Source organism: Stegostoma tigrinum, chromosome 2 (genome assembly GCF_030684315.1).
Source record: "Stegostoma tigrinum isolate sSteTig4 chromosome 2, sSteTig4.hap1, whole genome shotgun sequence".
Taxonomy (NCBI): domain Eukaryota; kingdom Metazoa; phylum Chordata; class Chondrichthyes; order Orectolobiformes; family Stegostomatidae; genus Stegostoma; species Stegostoma tigrinum.
In genome coordinates this window covers 95,662,823-95,687,570 of record NC_081355.1, presented here as the reverse complement: position 1 = coordinate 95,687,570, position 24,748 = coordinate 95,662,823, and the positions used below count along the sequence as shown (strand labels likewise).

Sequence of the window (24,748 nt, the reverse complement as noted above, 5' to 3'; positions counted from 1 at the left end):
TACAGATTTTCTAGAGGCACTGCTGGTGATATTTCTCTAGAAAACTAGAGTGCCAGATTTTTAGCAGCGTTCTTGTTTTCTTGATTCCTTTTTGAAAAATATCCTCTTACCTTTTAGAAGATAAGAGACTTAACATTTACCACGATGGGTCTGAAGGAGTCGAGAAGCAGGTGTAAAACCCAATTGTTTCAGCTGCGTGTCTTTCAACAGCCTTTAAATCCAACTATTGTACTAACATCTGGCTGTTATAGCTCATATTCCAACAACATTTCAGTAGGTGGTGTTAGCCAAACCAGGCATGACTTGCTGAGATTGTAGCTCTGCTGATGAAAATATTTGACTGGAAATAGTTTTAACATAGGTCTTGAAGATTTGAAGTGATGAGTCTGTGAGTATTTCCTTTGGCAGTTTGTTCTACTGTGGATTGTCCTTGGAAAGAAAAATTGTTTCTGCATGGTCTCAGAAACAAATGGTCTTTATGTTTTGTGCGGAAGGCTACCTGATGATTTGCTATTGCCAGAAGGCACCAGATACTTGTTTCTGTCAATTTCCTTGAGCCTATTCTGTATCGTATAGAATATGGGTCAGTCTATGTTATTTTTTCTCTCTCATTTATTATTCTGGCTCTCATTCCAAATCTTAGACCAAGAATATGGCACCTAGTGCACATTTGTTGATCGCTTCAATCTTATATGCTGCATGATGGATAAAGGGGGAATGGGGTGAATTTAAATTATATTTTTTCATATCCCTCTTAAGTCCAAAGGCATTCAATGATTTGCTCATTTCTCCTTTTCTAAGTCAGACCTCTGAAATTAGTGAATTGATGGGAGGTCTACTAACTCTGATTTTCAGATTCCAATTTTTGAAATAACACCACAGCAAAAACCTTCACAATGAAACCAAAAGTTATCAGGGTTTATTTACAAAATAATCAAAACATGTGAGAATTTCTTCACGACTCCATCCACACACATATGCATTTCAGAAATTAATGAAGACAAGCCAACATAAGAGTGAAGTCATAATTTACGCATTTTGGTAAATACGGAGTGACTGAAAATGTGTTCACTGTGAGTTGCAACTTCCTGGAAGTCACTGTCAAATAATAATTTCCTCGTAAGTTAGTCCTCGTAGATTTCCCCCTTGCAGGCAAAGCGAAGATTTTTTTTTCTGGACATTCTCTTGGAGACAGAAATGAAGGGCCTGAGACTGGTATTCCAAGTCAGTCTAGAGTCTTACATAACCTCAGCAGCACAAACAACTGACTTAAGACCTTAAATTTTCATATTTAAGCAATTCTCAAGCTCAAATTTCAGTCATGTGACAAAGACAGGCAGTTCATGTGTAGAGATCCCATCTCTGTCAGCTAAGGTCATTAACTGACAGTGTAGCTTTACCTTCCCTATCAGAGTCCCCATTGCAAGACAAACTATTAGTGTCCAATTTAACAAAACGAGATTTGACATTTTCCTTTATCCAGAGCTGGCAGAAGCAGATGGTTCACCGCCAAGCTCTTAACGTATGTTTTAACTGGAACATTTATACAACGCAAAGTACCTAGAAATCCAGTCATGTGATTAGACTCAGCCACTTTATGAGTCCAGCAAGGTGGTCCATTTCTAAAACACAGATAAGTTAAAAGTGAAAATATGGATGAGAATGTAATTTTCTTTGGTTTTCTCAAGTCTTCTGGCCACAATGACTGCAATGCCCAAGATTATTCCTCAGAAATCTAAGAATCTCATTTGCTTTGGACATTTTCTGCTGAATGTAGAATACCCATTGAATTGTGCATAACATTAACATCCAGGTATGGATGTATACTGACCGGTGGCATTTTCCATGATGGCCACTCCTGGTATCTTATAGCATTTATTACCTCTACTTCTATGTGATAATAGGCGAGAGCAATTTGAGACAGTACGCTGCCACCAAACGTCCTTTGCCTATACTTTTACTTGGACCAATCTAGTGATTAGTGACAGAGGATTCACCACTTTGGAGAACCTAACGGTGAGATATTCTTATAAAACATGAAGATGTCTTGCATGATATCAACATGTACATTTAATTTTGCTCATGCAGTTTTATTAGACTCCTGGGGAACTGGTACAGAGATATCTCCCCTCTCCAAAAGTAAGAGTAGTACTCCTCACGAAAACAAAATTGCTGAATATGCTCAGCAGGTCTGGCAGGATCTGTGAAGGAGAAAACAGAATTAACGTTTCGGGTCCAATGATCCTTCTTCAGTTCTGCTGAGCTTTTCCAGCAACTTCGTTTTTATACTTGATCTCATTTTCGCCAAACTAATTTATCTCAAATGTATGTGTGTATTGTAGCATTGGTAGGAGCTCATCATAGGTATCATGTGCCACCTTCGCATTAAGGATACCCCATCATCATGTTGGTGACAGTAACACCTTGTAGAATGGGATAGATTTCAAACAGAACTAGTTTCCAACTTTGGGCCATCAAAAGCAGCAGAATTCTTTACAACAACAGTTGATACCCTAATAATAAACAGGCCTGGCATATTCCCGACTCTAATATTACCATCAATCCAGGAATAAACTTTTCTTCTAAGAAGTGTGAGGAAGGTATGCCATGAGCAGCATTGGAGGTAACTAAAAATAATTGTCTACCCAGTAAAGATACAATTTAGGACAACTTGAATGTCAAGCACTTTGTCAATCATAGCTAGAAAAGTGATCCAGCAGGTCAAGTCTAAACTCTGTAGTTGTGCCATGACAGTCATACATGATGAGAGACAATTAAATAACTCACTGAAGAAGGAGGCTCCACCATTATTTCCATTCTCAATGATGGCGCACCTGAACATATCGTGTCTTCAGCCAAAAGAACTAAGAAGGGGGTCCATTTTTGCCTCCTTGTGAAATGTTTGGTATCAGAGATGACAGGGAAATTACAGTGAAATTATAATGTAAAACAAAGAAATGGAAGTAGAATTGAACACATATTTTGTTTCAGTCTTCATAAAAAAGGGCACAAAAAGCTCCCAGTAATGTTAGGGAATCAAGGGTTAATGACAGCAGGGAACTGAGGTAATTCATATTAGTAAGGAGATGGTTATGGGAAGTTAATGGAGTTAAAGGCTGACAAATCATCAGAGCCTTACAATCGACATTCCAATCTATTAAAGCAAGTGGTTTCAGCATTATGGAATGCATTGGTGGTCATCTACGAAAATTCTAACGACTCTGAAGCAGTTCCTGCAGATCGGAGGTTGGCAATTGCAACTCCACTATTTAAAAAGAGAACACAATCACAGAATTATAAAACAGTTAGCCTAACATCAGACATGGGGATATTCTATTATAAAAGATCTCATCCAGAACATTTAGAAAGCATTTACAACAATGGACAAAGCCAGCGTAAATTTATGAGAGGCAATATATGCCTATGCTGGAGCTAAGTTGATCAGAGGTGTATGTGAGCAACCGACAAGCAATTGTATTCAGTAGTCTTTCAATAAGGTAGCAGTAAGTTGAGAGACTAGTGTATCTCAGGTTACTACGTATAGTTACGATCAATATTGAATCAACAGAAATCAAAAGAAGCCGAGGCTTGAAGGTAACTTTTGACCTGATCTTCTTCTCAAACAGCCTGTCTTGGTCACCACTTGTTAGATGTGGGCATGAAACCAAATCACATGATGAAATAATTTCCACTATGTGCCAATTTGATCCACTTTACACAATGTATTTTTCCAGGAGGTGGCAAAGGTCAGGGACACAATATCTTGAGTATCCTGAGGTACTGATAATCATTCATTTACCAGGAAGCTAATCCTGTGCCCGTAAGTCCTGTGTTGTAAATAATGGCTCCTGAGCTGAACTTCTCTCCTCTTACATTTGCTCTCCTGTTAGATGAAAAAGAGACTACTGCTGTTGCTCTGAGTGCAGATTAGTTTTATCATCTTCTGAGATCAAGGAAATGATGCAGAAAAAGAACACAGTATTAATTGACAGATAGAAAGTGCAAATGAGATACACAAAATTCATAGCTAGTGGAAATTATTTCATCATGTGATTTGGTTTCATGCCCACATCTAACTGGGGACTAAGACAGGCTGTTTGAGAAGAAGATAAGGTCAAAAGTTGCCTTCAAGCCTAGGCTTCTTTAGGTTTCTGTTGATTCCATATTGATCCTAACTATACATGGTAACCTGACATACACTAGACTCTCAACTTACTGCTACTTTATTGTATTCAATTGCCTGTCTCTGTTGCTCTCATATACCTCTGATCTAATTAGCTCCGTCCACATTGTGCTATTTATGTCTATAGAGAGTTGCTCTGTGACATCATTACCAGATAGCTTCAGTGCCCTGACACAAAAAAAACTGGAAAATGTTAGAAAACACCTCCAAAGTATTGAAGGCACTCCCTTGGATCATGTCCTATAATTAGAGGCATTTTCAGGATGTAAGTGTGTGTTGTGAATGTTCATATGATCTTTTATTTTTGACTTACTCCAGCTTCCTCACATGCTAACAATTTCAGCCATTTTAAACAGCCACTCACTCCAAAGTCCAATTGCTCCTTTAGTTTAAAATTATCTTATGAAATTTGACAATTACAATTTTACAAAAACAGCGTTAAAGTAAGGGATTGACCAAGCAATTTGGATGAAATGCTGAATCAAAATCCCTAAGGTAGAGTTGCCAACCTTAGTTGGTTATATTTTTGGAAGGCTTCATCACATGACACCCTACCTTCAATTGTTTTGTTCAGTTAAACAGCCCTTCTGCCCTCTTAGTTCATCATGTCTCAGTGAGGTATCTTTTCATGTTTCTTTTTTGTGAAAGAATCATAGAGTCAGACAGCACTGAAGAGGGCCTTCAGCCCATCGAGTCCACACTGAGCTACCTGCGCCGATTCCATCTTCCAGCATTTGGTCTTGAATGTCATGACTGTTCAAGTGCTCATCATGTACTTTTTAAAGGTTGTGAGGTTTCCTGCCTCAACTGTCTTCCCAAGTAGCACGTTCCAGATCCTCATTACCTTCTGGATAGAACATAGAACAAAGAACATAGAACGATACAGCACAGAACAGGGCCTTTGTCCCTTGATGTTGCGCCGACCTGGGAACTAATCTAAGCCCCTCCCCCTACACTATCCCATCATCATCCATATGCTTATCCAAGGACTGTTTAAATGCCCCTCATGTGGCTGAGTTAATTACATTAGCAGGCAGGGCGTTCCATGCCCTTATCACTCACTGAGTAAAGAACCTGCCTCTGACATCTGTCTTAAATCTGTCACCCCACACTTTGTAGCTATGCCCCCTCGTACAAGCTGAAGTCATCATCCTCGGGAAAAGACTCTCACTGTCCACCCTATCTAATCCTCTGATCATCTTATATGTCTCTATTAAATCCCCTCTTAGCCTCCTTCTCTCCAATGACAACAGACCCAAGTCTCTCAGCCTTTCTTCATAGGGTCTGCGCTCCAGACCAGGCAACATCCTGGTAAATCTCCTCTGTACCTTTTCCAATGCTTCCACTTCCTTCCTGTAATGGGGCGACCAGAACTGCACGGAATATTCCAAATGAGGCCGCACTAGTGTTTTGTACAGTTGCAGCATAACATCACGGCTCCGGAACTCAATCCCTCTACCAATAAAACCTAACACAGCGTAAGCCTTCTTAACAGCACTATCAACCTGGGTGGTAACTTTCAGGGATCTATGTACATGGACACCAAGATCCCTCTGTACATCCACAGTACCAAGAATCTTTCCATTGACCCAGTATTCTTCCTTCCTACTATTCTTTCCAAAGTGAATCACCTCACATTTATCCACATTGAACTCCGTTTGCCACCTTTCAGCCCAATTCTGCAGTTTATACAAGTCTCCCTGCAACCTGCAACATTCTGCCACACTGTCCACCATTCTACTGACTTTAGTGTCATCTGCAAACTTACTAACCCATCCACCTCTGCCTGCGTCCAAGTCATTTATAAAAATGACAAACAGTGGTGGTCCTAAAACAGATCCTTGAGGCACACCACTAGTAACCAGGCTGAATATTTTCCATCAACCACCACTCGTTGCCTTCTTACAGAAAGCCAGTTTCTAATCCAAACTGCTAAATCTCCCTCAGTCTCATGCCTCTGTATTTTCTCCAACAGCCTACCACATGGAACCCTATCAAAGGCTTTACTGAAGTCCATGTACACCACGTCAACTGCCCTACCCTCATCCATATGCTTGGTCATCTTCTCAAAAAACTCAATGAGGTTTGTTTGTGAGACAGGACCTTCCCTTGACAATCCATGCTGACTATCTCCAATCAAATTGTTGCTTGCTAGACGATTAAAAATCCTATCTCTTATAATACTTTCCAAAACTTTTCCTACAACAGTAAGGCTCACAGGTCTATAATTACCTGGGTTATCCCTCCTGCCCTTCTTGAACAAGGGCACAACATTTGAAATTCTCCAGTTCTCTGGTACTAAGCCTACAGACAATGAGGACTCAAAGATCAAGGCGAAAGGCTCCACCACCTCCTCCCTAGCTTCTCAGACAATCCTCGGGAGAAATCCCATCTGGCCCAGGGAATTTATCTACCTTCACACCTTCTAGAATTGATAACACCTCCTCCTTACTAACATTAATCCTTTCAATTCTAGTAGCCCGTAACTCAGTCGTCTCCTCAACAATATTCTCCTGTTCCTCAGTGAAAACAAATGAGAAATAATCATTTAGCACCTCTCCGATCTCCACAGGGTCCACACACAACTTCCCACTTCTGTCATTGACTGGCCCTATTCCTCCCCAGTCATCCTCTTATTCCTCACATACCTGTAGAAAGCTTTAGGGTTCTCCTTTATTCTACCTGCTTATGTCTGCTCAAGCCCCCTCCCTGCTCTTCTTAACTCTTTCTTTAAATCCTTTCTCGCTAATCTGTAACTCTCCATCGCCTCATCTGAATCATCTCGTCTCATCATCACATAAGCCTCCCTCTTCCGCTTAACAAGAGATACAATTTCTTTAGTAAATCACGGTTCCTTTACCTTATCACTTTCTCCCTGCCTGACAAGGACAGATCTATCAAGGACACGCAATATCTGTTCCTTAAACCAGCTCCACATTTCGATTGCCTCCATCCCCTACATTTTGCTAACCCATTCTATGCTTCCTAAGTCTTGCCTAATCGCATTATAATTGCCCTTCCACCATCTCTCACACTTGCCCTGTGGCATGCTCCTATCCCTTTCCATCACTAAACTAAACATAACTGAATTATGATCACTCTCTCCAAAGTGCTCACCTACCACTAAATCAAACACCTGGCCTGGTTCATTACCAAGTATCAGATCAGGTGTGGCCTCCCCTCTTGTCAGCACTTCGACATACTGAGTCAGGAAACCCTCCTGCACACATTGGACAAAAACTGGTCCATCTGACGTACTAGGGTTATAGCATTTCCAGTCAATGTTAGGGAAGTTAAAGTCTCCCATAATGACCACCCTGTTCCTTTCACTCCTGCCCAGAATAGTTTTGCCAAGCCTCTCTTCCACATCCCTGGAACTTTGCGGAGGCCTATAAAAAAACTCCCAGCAGTGTGACCTCTCCTCTCCTGTTTCTGACCTCAGCCCATAACACCTCAGTAGACGGGTCCTCGTCAAAAGTTCTTTCAGCCACCGTCGTACTGTCCTTGACTAAAAAAGCCACACCTCCCCCTCTTTTACCACCTTCCCTGATCTTAATGAAAGATCTAAACCCTGGAACCTGCAACATCCATTCCTGACCCTGTTCTATCCATGTCTCCAAAATGGCCACAACATCGAAGTCCCAGGTACTTATCCAAGCTGCAAGCTCACCTACCTTATTCGGGATACTCCTGGCATTGAAGTAGACACACTTCAACCCAGCTTGCTGTCTGCCAGCACGCTCCTGTGACAGTGAGATCCTGTCTATGTCCTTGCTACTCTCATCCTCCCGTGTAATGGAACTACACCTCAGTTTCCCATCCCCTTTCTGAGTTAGTTTAAGTCTGCCCAAATAGCACTCATAAATTTCCCAACCAGGATATTACTGCCCCTCTGGTTCAAGATGAGACCGTCCAGTTTGTAGAGGTCCCACCTTCCCCAGAATGAGCCCCAATTGTCCATGTACCTGAAGCTCTCCCTCCTGCACCGTCCCTGCAGCCACATGTTCAGCTGAAATCTCTTCCTGTTCTTTGCCTTGTTATCATGTGGCATGGGTAACAAACCAGAGATAACTACTTTGTTCTAGCTCTCAGCTTCTACCCTGGCTCCCTGAAATCCTGTCTGACATTCCTATCCCTCTTTCTACCTATGTCGTTCGTGCCTATGTGGACCATGACTTGGGGCTGGTCACCCTCGCCCTTCAGGACTCCAAAGACACGATCCGAGACATCACGGACCCTGGCACCTAGGAGGCAACACACTAACCGTGAGTGTCTTTCGTTCCCAACAAACCTTCTATCTGTCCCTTTAACGATTGAGTCCCCAATGACTAGCACTCTCTTCCTATCCCCTCTTCCCTTCTGTGCAAGAGGGACAGACTCTGTGCCAGAGACCTGCACCCTAGTGCATGCTCCTGGTAAGTGGTCCCCCCCAACAGTATCCAAAACAGTATACTTGTTTTTCAGGGGAATGACCACAGGGGATGCCTGCACTGACTGCTTTTTCCCCCTTCTAACAGCTACCCAGCTTTCTTCACACTTCGAAGTAACTACTTCCCTGTGGCTCTTCTTTTTTATTCTCAAATCCTCTCTAAACTTCCTGAACTTCACTTTAAGATTATGCCCCTTGTATTGACTCTTCAACTAGGGAGGAGCTGCTTTCTATCTATGCCCCTCATAATCTTATATACCTTAATCAGGTCCCTCTTAACCTTCTTTGTTCCAAAGAAAACAACGCAAGTTAATCCAGCCTCTGGTTCCTCAACATCCGGGTGAATCTTCTCTGCACCCCTCCTGTGCAATCACATGCCTCCTACCATGAGGTGACCAGAACTGCACACAATTTTCTAGCTGTGGCCTGATCAAAGCTTTGTACAGCCCTAACACCACCTCCCTGCTCTTATGCCACAATTGACAAAAACAAGTGTCACATATGCCTTCTTAACTATGCTACTAACCTGTCTTCAGCTGCTTTCAGGGCTCTGAGAATCTAAAAACCTTATACAAAACCAAGTTACTGTGATTCTTGCAAATATTCTATGATGGCTAGATGTGTTTTGATGTTATATATTAGCTTCCTCTTTCTCCACGTACTTGTTCCCAAACAAATACATCTCTTAACCTGATACAGTCGTCATCATGAGTGAAATTGTACAACTGCACCAAAATTCAATATTCTCTTTAAGAGATAACAAAGTGTAGAGCTGGATGAACGCAGCAGGCCAAGCAGCATCATAGGAGCAGGAAAGCTGACATTTCGTGCCGAGACCCTTCTTCAGGAAAATTCTCTTTCCTCAGTTCTCTTTTTCTCAGATCACTAATGAATTCAAACTCAGTTTTCAGATGATATTGTTCTTAATCTTATTAAAATAGTTCACTGTGACACTTTACAAAGTTGGCCTCTCAGGCATTAGTCTTTTGATTTTTGTCACTGAACAAAATTCAAAGGAAATGAAGCAATCCATCAAATTGACAAATCAAGAATACAATGGTTTCCTAATCTAAGTGCAAAGCCTATTGTTACAATGTATTCCTTTACAAAATGATGTATTCAAGCTAGCTGCATTGCCAATCACAATATAGGGTAAAATTGCAATAAGTCAATATGAACTAACCTTAAACTCTTGTGAACTTGTGAGCTGTTCCCACTGGCAGAATAGCAAATACATCAGAATGATACCTGTGATAATTCAAAGAACAATACAGAACAATACTATTCCTCAGAATAGATGCCAGCAACCTTTTACATCATTGAAATAGCTCAACATCCTATCACCAGTCTTCTCGTATACCTATATTATCGTGACTCACGAGGTGACATATCAAAGACAGCACCAAAGATTCAACTTTTAATTGAGTTGTTATCTGACTATCATTAACCCAGTAAAACCTGATGCCAATGGCAACTTGAAAGGTAATGCAGTGTTCCATCTGAAAGATGATGTCCAACCCAGTATCATACCACCTCATAAGTGCAGTATTGTCATTCACAAAATTTTACCAGCTGGAATTGGTTTCTATGGTTACGAAGTCACATTATCTGGAAAATTTAGTATCATACTGATTGTGCAGCTCCATCATGTGTGATTTGAAAAAAAAGCTATACCACTCTACAAATACATTTGGATACAAGGCAACTGAACAATACACTGAATAAGATGCCCCGAAGATCTTAATCCCAATTTTCAGATACCAAGCATATTACCAAGCTCAATACCAAAAATGGATATTGAACTAAAGTTCCTCCACAGAGTCACTGGGATTAACAACACCTAGAAACTTTTCAGTAGGTGATGCTTCCTCAGATTACTTATTGAATTATCTGTTATAGAGGGCATGTTCCAAAAATATATGGGTCATATAATTGAGAATCAACTAGATTGCCTCAGTATCACACTTACCATCATGGTACTCAGAAGAACTAAAAATGAGTGTGACACAAATGTCCAGCAGACCATAACACGGACAAGGAAACAGTCTTGTTTTTAGCTGTAACAAATGTCAAAAACACTGCAAGCCAAATCAATTTACCTAATTCAAAGATGTACAGAAGATGCCTATGCCATGATACAAAGATTATTTACAAAGTTGTCACCGTTCTTTAGACTATTTTTAATTCCAATACGTTCTGAATATTGAGATCTTTGTGATCATGGCGTTCCCTTCATAAGCACAGCAGACATGCGGCAGGAAGATCACCAGCATATTCCTTCAATCGCTGTAAAATAGTCTGTCATTCAGAAATTGTACTTTAACGTTTTGGAGTAGATCTTAGCTCGGGTTGTGGGTGTTGAGGTTAGTTGGCACACTGAGCTGGTTTGTTGTTCTGCAGACGTTTTGTTACCGCGCTGGGTAACATCTGCGCTGAGGATGCTACCAAACACGGTTTTGAAACGTCTGCGGAACAACAAACCAGCTCGGCGAGCCAACTAACCTCAAATTTTACTTCACTCTGATGATCCTGAGGTTACCAATGCTGGAAGTCAATGCATCCCAGAAACATTTTGGAGCCTGTTGATTACAGGACATAAGGTTCATTGTGTCTGCTTCAAATTCTTGAGCCAACAACTGTGATTAAAATAGAAGATGTTGCTATAGTTTTCAGCGAACAGTCATTTTATACATAACTCTTTAACAAGAACTTCAGCATTTATATCAACCACAAAACCATCCCACAAGAACACTTAACTGATAGCAACCCCTCTTGACTTAACTGAGGACTACTCCCCTTCAACTTTGAGGCATGACCATTTGGTCCCCATGTACCATGTTTGCTATATTGACTGCTGTAGTATATGCTGTAGTTGCAAGACTGACATGGCACTGTGCTGTACAGCATTTACCTCCTTGCCTGATGACTGCTGATGACCATGGCTAGCTGCCTGGCTTTGTGTGTATGCTAAACAGTATGGTAAGACAGTGCTGAGAGGCTCTATGGTCTGATTGGGGGTACAAGGCACAAAAATCAACGTAAAGTGCGAAAAGATAAGGAAGGGTGTTGTGAGCATTGAAGTAGGTACAATGTTGGTGATGGCTAAGAGACCGAGAAAGCAGCCCTGAGATGTAGACCAGTTCAATCCATGAGCTGGGTGTCAATCTTTGCACACAAAGTGTCCTTGCAGTAGCTTTTCAGTCAAAAGTACTGGAGCATTCCACAGTGCAGCATTGAAGTACAGAAGTGTACTGTGACTATATTGGATATATCCCATGACAATGTAGAGACACCAATGTGTGTCAGATGCCAAGTATGTAGGGTTCATGCAGTCACTGTCTATGGAGCATGCCCTGAGGTGTTGGTGACAGGTGTCCATAATGGAGGCTTGGGGAGGTGCTGGAGTTACCAAGTTAGGATTCTTGGCATCTAATTTCATGCCAGCATGTGACAGATGGTAGACTATATATTAATAAGGTGCAATTAAATAATAATAAGGATGTTGATGAGTGATAATCCATGTTAACAGGTGTCTTGCCACTCACTAGTGAGAATCTCATCTTACCATCAAATATTTGGTTAGAAAGTGCAACCTTTTGGTCTTAAAGTCAAGAAGGGATTTGCCAGACAGCTCATCTGATTTTTGCAAATTTCTTACCATGGCTTGCTTCATTCAGTTTCAGGGTGAAAGGATTAAGTTACTCTCAGATATTCTAAATTTGACAGCCCTGCTTGAATCTGATTTACACTGAGAAATTCATTAATAAGAGGAATCATCTGTTGAAAGGCATTTCATTAAAAAGCACTCTGCCTTGCTCCAATGTTATCCAATTGGAAATGCCAGGAAGAGAACAATGCAGAAGCTGAGGAAGAAAGGACAGAGATGCAAATTATACATTTGCTAAGTGGCAGAAATCATCAGCTCGCAAGGCTCTAGGCTCAAAACGTCAGCCTTCCTGCTCCTCTGATGCTGCTTCTCCTGCTGTATTCATCCAGCTCTGCACCTTGTTATCTCAGGTAGCCATATTACGCTAGCTTTATGGCAGCTCAAGAGATTGTAAAAGAAGAAAAGTTGTTTGCACATGGTAAATATGTAAAAAAGTGTACAGCTAAATTTTTGAAGATACTGTGTCATGATTTTAATAAAGAAAATATAAATATCCAAAAAAATCCTTGCAACTGCAAAGAAACCATCAGGTTAGAACAATTCAAGTGTCCAAAGGTACCATCAGATAGTGGATTAATGAAAATGATAAATGTGCATTTATTTGTGTCAATAAAATAGTGTTGGATATAACTCCATAAATGTGTTTGTCTTTGATTTATTTGGTTCTTGAATAACAACATTGCAGTTGTAAAGATATTAATATTTTAACTACAATTTAAGAAGTCTCTCTTCTTGTCAATAAAATTAACAGACGTCTTCTATAGTTTTCTGTTGGTGCTGTGTGTACACTGTAGACTGGCCAATCTTCATTTCTCCTAGCCGTACAGCTGCCATTTTTCACCCAGCTGAGCATCAGCATTCGAATGAAGCCTGACAGTAAACGCCTGTCAAATTACTACCAACTCCAGCAGATTTTTTTTCTTTGCTGTGAAGTAAAGTTGGTTTAAACTTTTTCAGACATTTGTATGATGGATTTTTCGGGTTTTTTTCAGCTGTTTCAGCAAGATGTTTGTTTTCTCTGTAACAATGTCTCATTTTTCAGACATCGCTCATTGAAAAGAAGAAGCGAGTCCCACATTTTTAAGGGACTTATCGCAACTCTCAGAAATATCCCAAAGGGCTTAATGGATATTGAAAGCTCATCAGCTTGTGCAATGTCAGTCACATGTCACAAATTACAGAAACCTCCGTCCATTCACCCACTTTTTTTTATTAAAAACAATAAACTTTGCCTGATTCCTTTTCAGGTTGATAGGTTATTTCTGACATGGTGCGTTTCTCGTTCAACTAATTGCTGCCAATTAAACTTTATGATTTTGAGCTTGCAGAGCCTTACCAAATGGGATCACATGTCTGATATTGGAGGTGCACAGAAATATGTGATCACTAAGTTAACTAGTTGGAAAATTATGCATATTGCACACCCTTGCTTTTTCTATGAGCTTTGTGTGTGATTGAACTAGCAATTTCCCCTCAATCATCATATCACTGAAGACCAACTTGGATGCAAATCAACTATTCCTGCCTCGTCCAAAATAGTTTCAAACTGAAACTAATAAGCACCAATGTGCAAGTAAATTAGTTACATAGAAAATGCATATATTTATAAAGTACAGAAACAGATAGCTCAATCATAGCATGTAGCCAGGATAGTTAAAAGTGAAATCGGGAAGTCATTGATCGCACAAGGCTCAATGTAGATCTAGGCTTCCCTTCTACTAAGGTACCTGGATGAATGAAAAATTTCAAAACTAAATCATTAATGTTCTTTTTTAGGTAAGAGGCATGCAGCAAAGGAGGGTAGAAAGCAGGATTAGACAACTGAGTTGGTCAATCAGCCATGATCATGATGAATGGCGGAGTGGGCTCAAAGGGCCGAATGGCCTCCTCCTGCTCCTACCTTCCATGTTTCTATGACTGTGGCAAATTCCTTCCTATTGTTCGTTCACAGAATTCAAGATTCAATTTCAGAAAGCTACCTGAGCTGAGAAGTTTTTGATGTAACTATGAGAACTTAAGGTTTCTGAACCCATGAGCTATCAATCAATTGACTTCACATACAATAGTTGAAATATTTGCATTTCATTAAAATGAATAAGTTGTTTGTTACCTTGAACTTATTGATGCTCTGTGCAATGTATATTCCATATGTTTCCAACCACAACAGTTCTTTGATTAAATATTTTAGCAGTCATGGAATCACAGTCTCAAAGAAAGGTTAAAACATAGAAGTTCATTTGGCTCATCATATCCATGCTGGCTCTCTTTGAGAGTAATTCAGCTAGTCCAATTGCTCCCACCCTATTCCTGTAGGCCAACATTTCTTTATTTCTTCAGGTGCTTAACTAATCTCCAAGTAAGAATACAATGAATCTGCTTCTACTGTATTCTCAGGCAGTGCATTCAATATCTTAAATAGTCAATATCCAAACTCTTCAAAATATTAAAATATAGTGATCAAATCTCCTCTCAACTTTATCTCCTTGAAGGAGAACGGCATCAGTTTCTCCAATCTATCCATATCACTAATGCACTTCATCCTGCATCCATTCTCCTAGTCATTTCTGCTGCATTTCTGAGGCTTCTCTCTGAAGGTGCTTTATATAGAATTTGCCACAATACTCCAACTGAGGACAAATCAAAGTTATGAGAATATTTTTTCATGAGATCATTGCTTTCATACACTGTAGACAGAGACCTGTCAATTGGCCACAGAGCTCAACATTGACCAGGTAAGTAGCTCTTTCAGTACAAATAGGATGACAACAGTGTGTCCTTCTCATACTTTGGGTTCCAACTAATTAAAATGGTATTGTCATCCTCTTCAGGACCTCAGCCTCCCCTGAGAGTTGCCTGCCCAATCAGAGTGTTAGTGGCTCAGAACTCTCAGCCATGACACCAGGAATGGGAGGCACTACTGAGGCAGGCTGGAAACCTGCTGCCATCTGCAGATAAACCAACGATAACTTTAAAAAAATAAATTTCCTCGTGAATAACGGGGAACCACTGAGATAATTGCTGAGTCCAGAGGACAGCCTTTCCTATTTGTGGTCCCATCTTTGTTTAAAAGTTAATCCTTCAGCTACTGCCAGGAGGTGAGTTTTATTTAGTTTGTAGACATCCCATACAGTAGTGTGGTCAATCACAAATACAAAACACCAATGGCTTAGTAAAATGGCCCCTTACAGGATTGTGTATTCAAATTACAGCCTACATTGTCCAATACAATTCTTGCCTTCTGTAAAACTCTCCAACAGCAGGATATCACATTGTTCCTCAAGATTTCATTGTCTCCTCAGTCTCATTTTTCACCTCCTAGGGGCCAAAATAAATGCTGTCCAATGTCTCTATTTATAAATCCCAGGAGCCTGCATGCCTTTTTCACCAATTTCACAACTGGTTCTGCCATCTTCGATGATTTGTGTCCATATATCTTCGGGCTGATCTGATCTTGCAGCCACTTTTAAAATTGTACCCATTAATTTACACTGTTTTTTTCTCATTTTCCTATCAAAGTGAGCACATTAAGCTTGCTGCCATGTGTCCACCCAGTGGACAAATTGTCTGTCCTCTCAAGGCTTCTTAACTCTCACTTCATGGTTCAGTGTATTTCAGAATTTTGTGTGATCTGTAAGCTTTGAAACTGTTTGCATCTGTTATCTTACAAATTTTGACAGTTTCCAGCAGTTAAAATCATTATTGTAAAAACCAAATTATTTTCAGTTGGTATTGTATTGAATTGGGAAATAAAATGTTATTATTTCTTCTAAGGACCATATATTGTGAGCACCAAGGACTATGTTTCTGCAAACTGGCTAATCGAGAGATCAGAAACCTCTCTGCCACATATTGATGACATTGTGGTTTGAAATTTCGTTCATTTCACATGATATTATCAAACAGATGACTTCAATGAACACAGCAAAATCTGCAGCTCTTGAGTAAGTCTTGGCTATTATCTTGAAGATCCATCCACTCCTTTAGTCCAGGTTACCATGAAGAACTCTGCTTCTCAACCTCTTCCCTCACCTGAGGCATTGATGACCCTTAGGTTAAATCACCACTGGTCATTTCTTTCTAATGATAGAACATTGCGACTATTACAACTTTACCTTTTATTAAGTGATTATAGTGGCATCTAGTCAACTTTCTTTAGGTTTGCAAGTTTGCCCTATACAGAAATTTAAGGGCAAATATAATTAGTGAAGTTCCACTCTGATTAAAAATGTGATGGAAGAAGTCATTAATAACATCATCAAGCAACTTTTGTTCATCAAAAATTGCTTGAATAATGAACTGTTCAGGTTCTATCAGAACTGGTCAACTCACAATCATGTAACAGGCTTAAACCATAAATGGAACCAAGAGATGAATGTGAAAGGAGAAGTGAGAAGAACTATCTTTATTAACAATGTAAATTGTTATATTCAGTATAGTGTAAGTAAATTCATTATTCAGTAAGTTGTAAAGTGGACTGTTCAATTGTATCAGAGATAATGGGAACTGCAGATGCTGGAGAATTCCAAGATAATAAAATGTGAGGCTGGATGAACACAGCAGGCCAAGCAGCATCTCAGGAGCACAAAAGCTGACATTTCAGGCCTAGACCCTTCGATTGTATGCTGGTTGGTCTAGCTTTAGCGAGATTACTGAGTCCTTGGTATGTTCAAACAACCTAATTTGGATAAATGTGAGGTGCTGCATTTTGGTAGGGCAAATCAGGGCAGGACTTATACATTTAACAGTAAAGTCCTGGGCAGTGTTGCTGAACAAATAGACCGAGGGGTGTAGGTTCATTGTTCCTTGAAAGTAGAGTTGCGGGTAGGCAGGGTGGTGAAGAAGGCATTTAGTATGCTTGCCTTTATTGATCAATGCATTGAGTATGGGAGTTGTAAGGACATGTTGTGGCTGCACAGGACATTGGTTAGGCCATTTTTGGAATACTGTGTTCACTTCTGGTCTCCCTGCTTTAGGAAAGATGCTGTGAAAGTTATAAAGGTTCAGGAAAAAATTACATGGATGTTGCTGGGGTTGAAAGGGTTGAGCAACATGGAGAGTTTGGACAGGCTAAGGCTATCTTCCCTGGAGCATTGAAGGCTGAGGTGTTACCTTATAGAAGTTTATAAAATCAAGAGGGACTTGGATAGGGTGAATAGCTGAGGTCTTTACCCCAGGGTAGGCAAAACTACAGGGCATTAGTTTAAGCTGAAAGGGGAGAGTTTTAAAAGGGACGTAAGAGTCAACTTTTTCACGCATAGGCTGATGTGTATATAGAACAAGCTGCCAGAGAAGGTGGTGGGGCCTGGTACAGTTACAATATTTAAAAGGCATCTGGATGGGTGTATGAACAGGAAGGGTTTACAGGATACATGGCAACTGCTGGCAAAAAGGAAGATATTAATTTAGGATCAGAGATAGTAGGAACTGCAGATGCTGGAGAATCCGAGGTAACAAGGTGTGGAGCTGGATGAACACAACCGGCCAAGCAGCATGGCTTGCTGTGTTCATCCAGATTAATTTTGGATATCTGGTTGGTATGGACAAGTTGGACTGAAGGGTCTGTTTCCATGCTGCACATCTGTATGAATCTAATTATTGGTAAATTATATATTAAGAAATTATATGCTGCTTTATGTAATGATTACCACTCCCTAGAGATGATGTGAGATTGGTGACAAGGAAGGTTTTCCCTGGAAAGAAAGAATCAGATCCCTTTCTTGCCACTTGGTAGTTAAATATAACCAAGAATGTTGAGGGGCAATTTACTTCACTTCTCAGCAATTAAGCACTTTAAGTGGTCAATTAATGACCACTCAAATCACTACCACCAACCCCCAATTTGCCAATTGGAGAACCAGAGCAATCTATTGGCCTTGTTTATGGAGGGGTTACAATTACCCCATTGTGGCGTCAAATGGAGGCATGGATGGCAGGCAAGGCAGTGACCTGTGAATCCTTGCCTCATTACTATGCTCTGCCCCCAACCAATTCCCTTCTCCTATTCACTCAAAAAAATAGACTTAACTTTTCACTATTGGCTCCTCTTTGGGACAGACTTCGATAGGAGGCCTTGAGGAGCCAGAAGGTGCTGAGCTACATCTTGGCATGCCAGTGACAAGGTGCCCGATAGTGTGAAAAACATCCCTATGAGCTGCTTCTTAGCCCTTAATGAGCTAATACCCTGGCCTGGCAAATCTTCTCTGAACAAGTTCAATGCAAAGATATCCTCCTTAAGTGATTAACCAAATCTATACACTGTACCCTCAGTGGGATCTCTCTAGTGCTTTTCAATTGTATCATGGTTTTTTTATTTTCATAGTTTGCAGTTAAGGCTAACATTGCATTTGCCTTCCTAAGTTCTTGCTGTCCTACATGTTGACTTCTTGTGATTCATAGACAAGGACATTCTATCCACCGCATTCTGTAATCTCTGAGCATTTATTTAATAATTTTATTTCCTATTCTCCTAACCAAAGTTCCCACACTATACTGTATCTGCCAAATTTTTGTTCAGTCACTTTTCAGGCTTTTGGTTTCCTCCTCATAGTTTTGCTTTTGTATCTGTTTTTGTGTCATCTCAAGCAGATACCCACTCTGCAAGACTTTCTACATTTTCTGATTGATCTGCCATCACTTCCTATCACAGCCTGTCTTTTTATTTCTTGTATCATTTCCCCATAATCTTTCTCTTTAACTTTCCATATCTCTCTGCACATAATTGCTCCACAATTCCCTTCCCCTATTTTAGTTTAAAAGCATCTCTGTTGTCCGCTTGATATGACTTGTCAGGACGTGAGTTGCAACACAGTTCAGGTTAAAGCCATCCCAGCAGTGTAACTCTAAACTTCCACAGTGCTGGTGTCTGCACTCCATTATTCAAAACCCTTATCTCCTACACCAGTTTTTGAGCCATGCATTGAATGAATGCTTTGGTCTTATTTCCACATTGCCAATTTGTTCATGACTCAGATGATTATTCAATGCTCATTACCTCTGTGATTCTGTCTTTTAATCCAGTCCCTAGATGCTCATACTTCCCTTGCAGAACCCCCTCCTTAGTTCTAACTATGTTGTTTGGACCCAACGACGTGGGCCACATGAACTGGATCCTTCCCCTCCTAATTTAAGACCATCTCAAGCTCTAATGAGTTGTGATTAATACTGGCAAGCAACACAGCTTTCTGGATTTGTACTCTCAGCTGCACCTACAATACTATCCTTTGCTACAATTACCTTCCTTTTAACTCTCTATATCAATGGCCCAGACTCCATGGTGCCATGGTTAGCTTGGTAATTCCCCCTGCATTACTGTTCTTGCCCATATAAACCAAAAATACCTTGAACACGGAAAAGTACTGTGGCATCTGCACTCCTTCTTCTGGATACCTATAACTGCCTCACTTGCAATCACACCTGCCTATGCCTGACTATTGACCAAATCTAAAGTAACAAACCTAGCTAACTGCTTTTTGGATCAAAGTATCCACTTATCCTTCCTGATGCATCACAGTATCAAATACTCCGACTCCAGTTCATCAACTCAGAGCCAAAGCCCCTTGAGTTGCAGACACACAATATAAATGTTGTTACCCTGGATCACAAAGTCATCAACTAGCTGGCACATGCTACAGCTGCCATACACTACCTGCCCTGCCATTTCTATTATGTTTCATATAAATCGAGATTTAAAGGTATAACTACAGATAACCAGTAAGTGACATCAAATAGTTTGACTAATTAGAATGGGGACAGTTTGGAGACAGCTATAAACAAGTTGCCGGGAAACAGATGGGAGAGGGGATTTAATGACATTTTATGTCACTGGAGCAGCCAATGAAACTTGTTCAATTTTGATTATTGCTTTTAAATAATCTCACTACTGGAGTCTAAAGTAATTAACCATGTGGTGAATGTCATCTATCAGCATTCTCCTTCAATGATTGTTGTTAACTTCTTCAACTTCCTACGTCTTCTGTTCTTTCAGTCTTGTTTTTTCACTGGTGACCAAAGTGAAAATGAGCGTGTATTGGGAGGCAAGGCACTACTTTACCTTAAAATTTGTCTGGATCTGTTCTCTTTCTATCACTACAAACAGGAGTATATAGTCTTCCTGGAAAAGAAATATCTATGACCTTGCTTTATTGGCACAGCTTTGATCATTTGTCCATGCATGTTTTGCGACAGTTTTGACTGTTATCCTCCTCGGTTAAACATACATATAACCCATCAGGTTACGCTCTAGGCACATTACGGAGCATCATGAAGCAATGTCGAATTAACCAGAATAATTGCCTGAACTTATTTCCCTACTCGTTTTCACAATCCAAAACCCAACACATTGAGTGTGAAGAGGTCTATTTGATTGAAATCTTCCCATTCTTTCTGCATGCATATGCCACCCAGCAGGATATTTTAAACAATCTGTAACTTGTTTTCCTATTCATACTTGTCATAACATTCATTACTTTCATAACATTGAAAGCTATAGGCCTAGTGCGGGTAAGTCAAGCTCGTGCAGTGTATTTTCTACAGCACACACTCAGTGGCCAAAGGACTGCTTTGAGGGTCTATGATTCTATGGTACTAAAGTTGCAAAAGACTCACAAAGAAAGGCTGGATATTCTTTTCAATACTTGTTACAACAAATTGGTGTTTTCTTTTGCATGTTGCAAGAGTTGCTTGTTTTCAATACTTTCTTGCTCTGGAAACTTACAGAACATTGGGTGAATTGTTTAATTGCATTTCACACAAATACAGACTCTTTGTTAAATGATTGACACCAAAAATTGCGCAGTACACATTACTGACATTTTTTTAAAAAGGGAAGACATTTGAAGGGGTGACCTACAATCCTTTACACCCAGCAAGAACTTCACTTGCAAAGAGCAAAGGTTTAAGAGTAAGTGTTGTAGCTCTGTTAACCCACCTCCACAGCACACCTCCAGATAGGAGACCAAGGCCACTCCTTTGATAAAATAAAATCACACTTAACTTGCAACAGAAAGAATTACTTTCCAACAAGCAATTACTATATTTGTCAATACACTTATGGAGGGATTTAGTAAGACACTATGGGAGCTTGGAACAAAAACAGAAATTGCTGGAAAAGCTCAGCAGGTCTGGAAGCATCTGTGAAGAAAATGTCAGAGTTAACATTTCGGGTCTGGTGACCCTTCCCAGAACCTGAGGAAGTGATCACTCCTCCTGACACTGTCACAGAGAGAGGCACCTGATACATGTAGATTGGTGAGGATGGGATCAAGTCAGAAGCCTGAGGAAGGGTCACCGGATCCAAAACATTAACTATGATTTATTCTTCAAAAATGCTGTCGGCCTGCTGAACTTTTCCAACAACTTCTGTTTTAGTTCCTGATTAACAGCATCTGTTAACTTTGTTTTTTATGGGAGTTTGGAACATAGGTTGCAAATTCATTTTTACCAGTGACAGCTTCCACGGCCCTGCACTCCCACTTTATAAGTTTTATAAAATGATTAGTTTAATCCACTAACTAACTTTGTTTTAATATTTATAATTAGCTATTATGTTGAAAAAGCTACATAAATTAGAAGTAATCAATACATGAACATAATTGAACTTCTAAATCAACACACAACAAACACTGCAGGTGCAAATATAACTGCCCAAGAAAATATTATTGCATGAGACAAAGAACAGAAAACAAAAATAAAAATGTAAGGTCCTACATTACCATCCTCGGAGTTCCACCAAGACTGCAGACATCATCCTGTCTCAAAAATTTTCGAGAGATTTAATTACTAAAATCAAGGAATAAATGAATGAATGATTTATTGCCACATGTATCTTACAATGAGAATGTCAGTAAAAAACAGTAAAAAGTTTTTTCAAGTGCACCATGATCCAGTGCATTTTGAATAATTACAGGAAGGAAAACAAAAAAATAGAATGATAAAGCTTAAAGAGAGTCAGTCAGTCCTGAGCCAGTTCATCACCATGAAATATGCTTGCGTTACTATCCTTCTTCCCTTACCCCTTCTGCCCAGGTTAGCAAAACCATGAAGGAAAACAGAAGCACCTTGGCTACTAGAAAAAATGTCAAATACACTCCAGACCATCAGAAATTTGTTATCTCCCACAGGAAAATAATTAAACCCTTCATGAGGGTTTTAAAAAGAAGGGAACAAAAGGAATCTCAAATGGATGTATTTTCCTTGATTAGCAACAGTCATTGGTAAGTGAACATGTAAGGGACAAACTGAGTACTTTACACTCAGTCATATTTCTTTGCCAATGTTAACAAGTAGACCAAACTGTAGTCGACAGTGTTTGCAGCTGAAACAAAAATACAGCGTGTAATGAATCAAACAGAAATTTCAACACTAAGGAAAAGAATTGGTAGCAAGCCTCTAGCACACCAACCCTTACATCACCACAACCCTTGTAATAGGAAATAGGAAACTACTCTAACGGTGGTAGAGTTTCACATTTATCTAATGCCACTCACAACTGAAAGAACCCAACAAATGGTTGAATATAAAATTCTCAGACTTGGAACAATATGTCTCGCAAGACGTGACCTAAAGGCTGAGAATGAAAATCCATACTGTGATCCCTATCATGCCGGAGGATCTTGAAGGATGAGTAGTTGCTGCTAACATTTGTGCCTCCATCTGGTGAAACATTTGGTACAGGTTGCCACTAGCTTATAGACAGCATCATGGTTGTTTGAATTTTGTGATGTCAGTTTTTTTTTATTCACTCATGGATGTGGTGTGCCAGCTGGCCCAACATTTATTTCCCACTCCCAATTGTCTTTGTGAAGGTCATGGTAAGCCTCCTTCTTGAACCACTGTTCATTTGCTTTAGGTGAATCCACAAAATGTAGCTTTGGAGAGAATTCCAAGATTTTGACCTGAGGACATTGAAAAACAAAGGGGTATGTTTCCAAATCAGGCTGGTAAGCGGTTCACAGGGAAACTTGCAGATGGTGGTGTTTTTGTGTACCTGCTGCCCTTGTCCTTCTTGTTGCTTGTGGTCTTGTGTTTGAAAGGAGCTTTGGTGAATTCCTGCAGTGTATCTTCTGGATAGTATGCACTGCTGCAATGAAATGATGTGACCATCACTGAGTAGGTTATTGTTAAGCAAGTGTTGCTTGATAACAATCTTGATAACTCCTTTCATTTTCAAATTGAGCTGGATTAGAGTTCTCACGTACAAGGTATACCTGAGCAGTTTTTTTACTTTGTTGAGCAGATGTCAGTGTCGTGACTTGTACTATAAAAGCATAGATAGGGGTGTGGAAAGTTCTGTAATATTCAATAATATTTCTGGAATGACAAGGGTAAGGCTGCAGGATAAGGGCTAATGTGGAGAGAATAATTTTCATCTCAAATTGTTGTTACTGTGTTGTACAGGTAGTTGCAACAGAGGCTCAGCCACCTTAGGAATTAGCTTCCATGAGTCTTCCAAGGGACTGAATAAAATGTTTACAGCCAACAATTTTGGTGAAATATGAAGCAGCACGCAGAAGTAATAGATTAAATAAAAATTAGTTGCACTGCGGCAGTGGACGACATATTGTGTTTGAAAATTGCTGCCAAGGTAAAGCTGATGAAATTGATATCAAGAGCTTTTGACTTGTGAAGTGAACAGAATGTCATCTGATTATTGTGAATGCTGTTAAGGTGAAATGGACTTTCTGTTCTCTGATATCTTCTTACTTCTAATGGCTGTGACCTAGACAATGTGATCTGCTGAATAGATGTAGCAAAAGGAATTGAGACAGGGTGGTAGCTTGAATGATGGTTGTGTGGTTTAATAAATGGGATATTCACAACCCTCTGGAAACTTCATATCCTCCCCTTCTCTCCAACTCCTTTCGTTTTTTTCTAACCCCACCTCTCATCAAATATTTAACATCTCTTCAGTCCCCTCTGTGTTGCCTGCTACTTCAGCACACCACCATATACCCATGCCAACATTGCTGTCACAGGTGTGCTGTAGTGATCAAGTGAGCCTCAGTGCAAGCTTGAAGAACAGCATCTCCTTTTCTGCTTGGGGACACTGCAGCCTCTAGTTCTCAACTTTGGGTTCAGTAACTTTAGAGCCGAACTCTGTGTATCTATTCTTTTTAACATTCCCCCACATCCTTGTCCTGTCATGATATTGGTTGCTTTCAGCACAACCTACCCATTGTCTCCTACTCTCAGCTCTCATTATCACTTATTCATGTTATCTACTGTCCCAATTTATTGTCAATAATTCCATCATTTGTCTACCCCTTTCATATCTGTTCCCACCTATCTGCTCACCTCCCTCCCCATCAATTTGTCTTCAGCATAAATACCTAGACGCTATCAGTTCTGATGACAAGTTTCAAAATATTAACTCTGCTGTCTCCCCATGGATACTGCCAGAAATTTGCCAAGAACTTCTGTTTTTGTCTCAGACCTCTGGCATTTACAGTTATTTGTGTTATTTCAGTTAAGA

At 40.0% G+C, this 24,748-nt stretch overlaps 1 long non-coding RNA gene across 3 annotated transcripts in view; it reads right to left on the bottom strand.

Moving 5' to 3' along the window:
* Positions 1-923: 923 nt before the first annotated feature.
* The window catches only part of LOC125449161 (uncharacterized), a 116,119-nt gene continuing 92,294 nt past the window's right edge, over positions 924-24,748 (bottom strand). For 2 of the 3 annotated variants that reach the window (XR_009447415.1, XR_007246849.2), the window contains one exon: positions 4,211-5,030. This is a non-coding gene — a long non-coding RNA (uncharacterized LOC125449161). Of the gene's footprint in view, positions 3,266-4,210; positions 5,031-24,748 lie in introns of those variants that run through there. The other variant, XR_009447416.1, reaches the window with a different exon arrangement.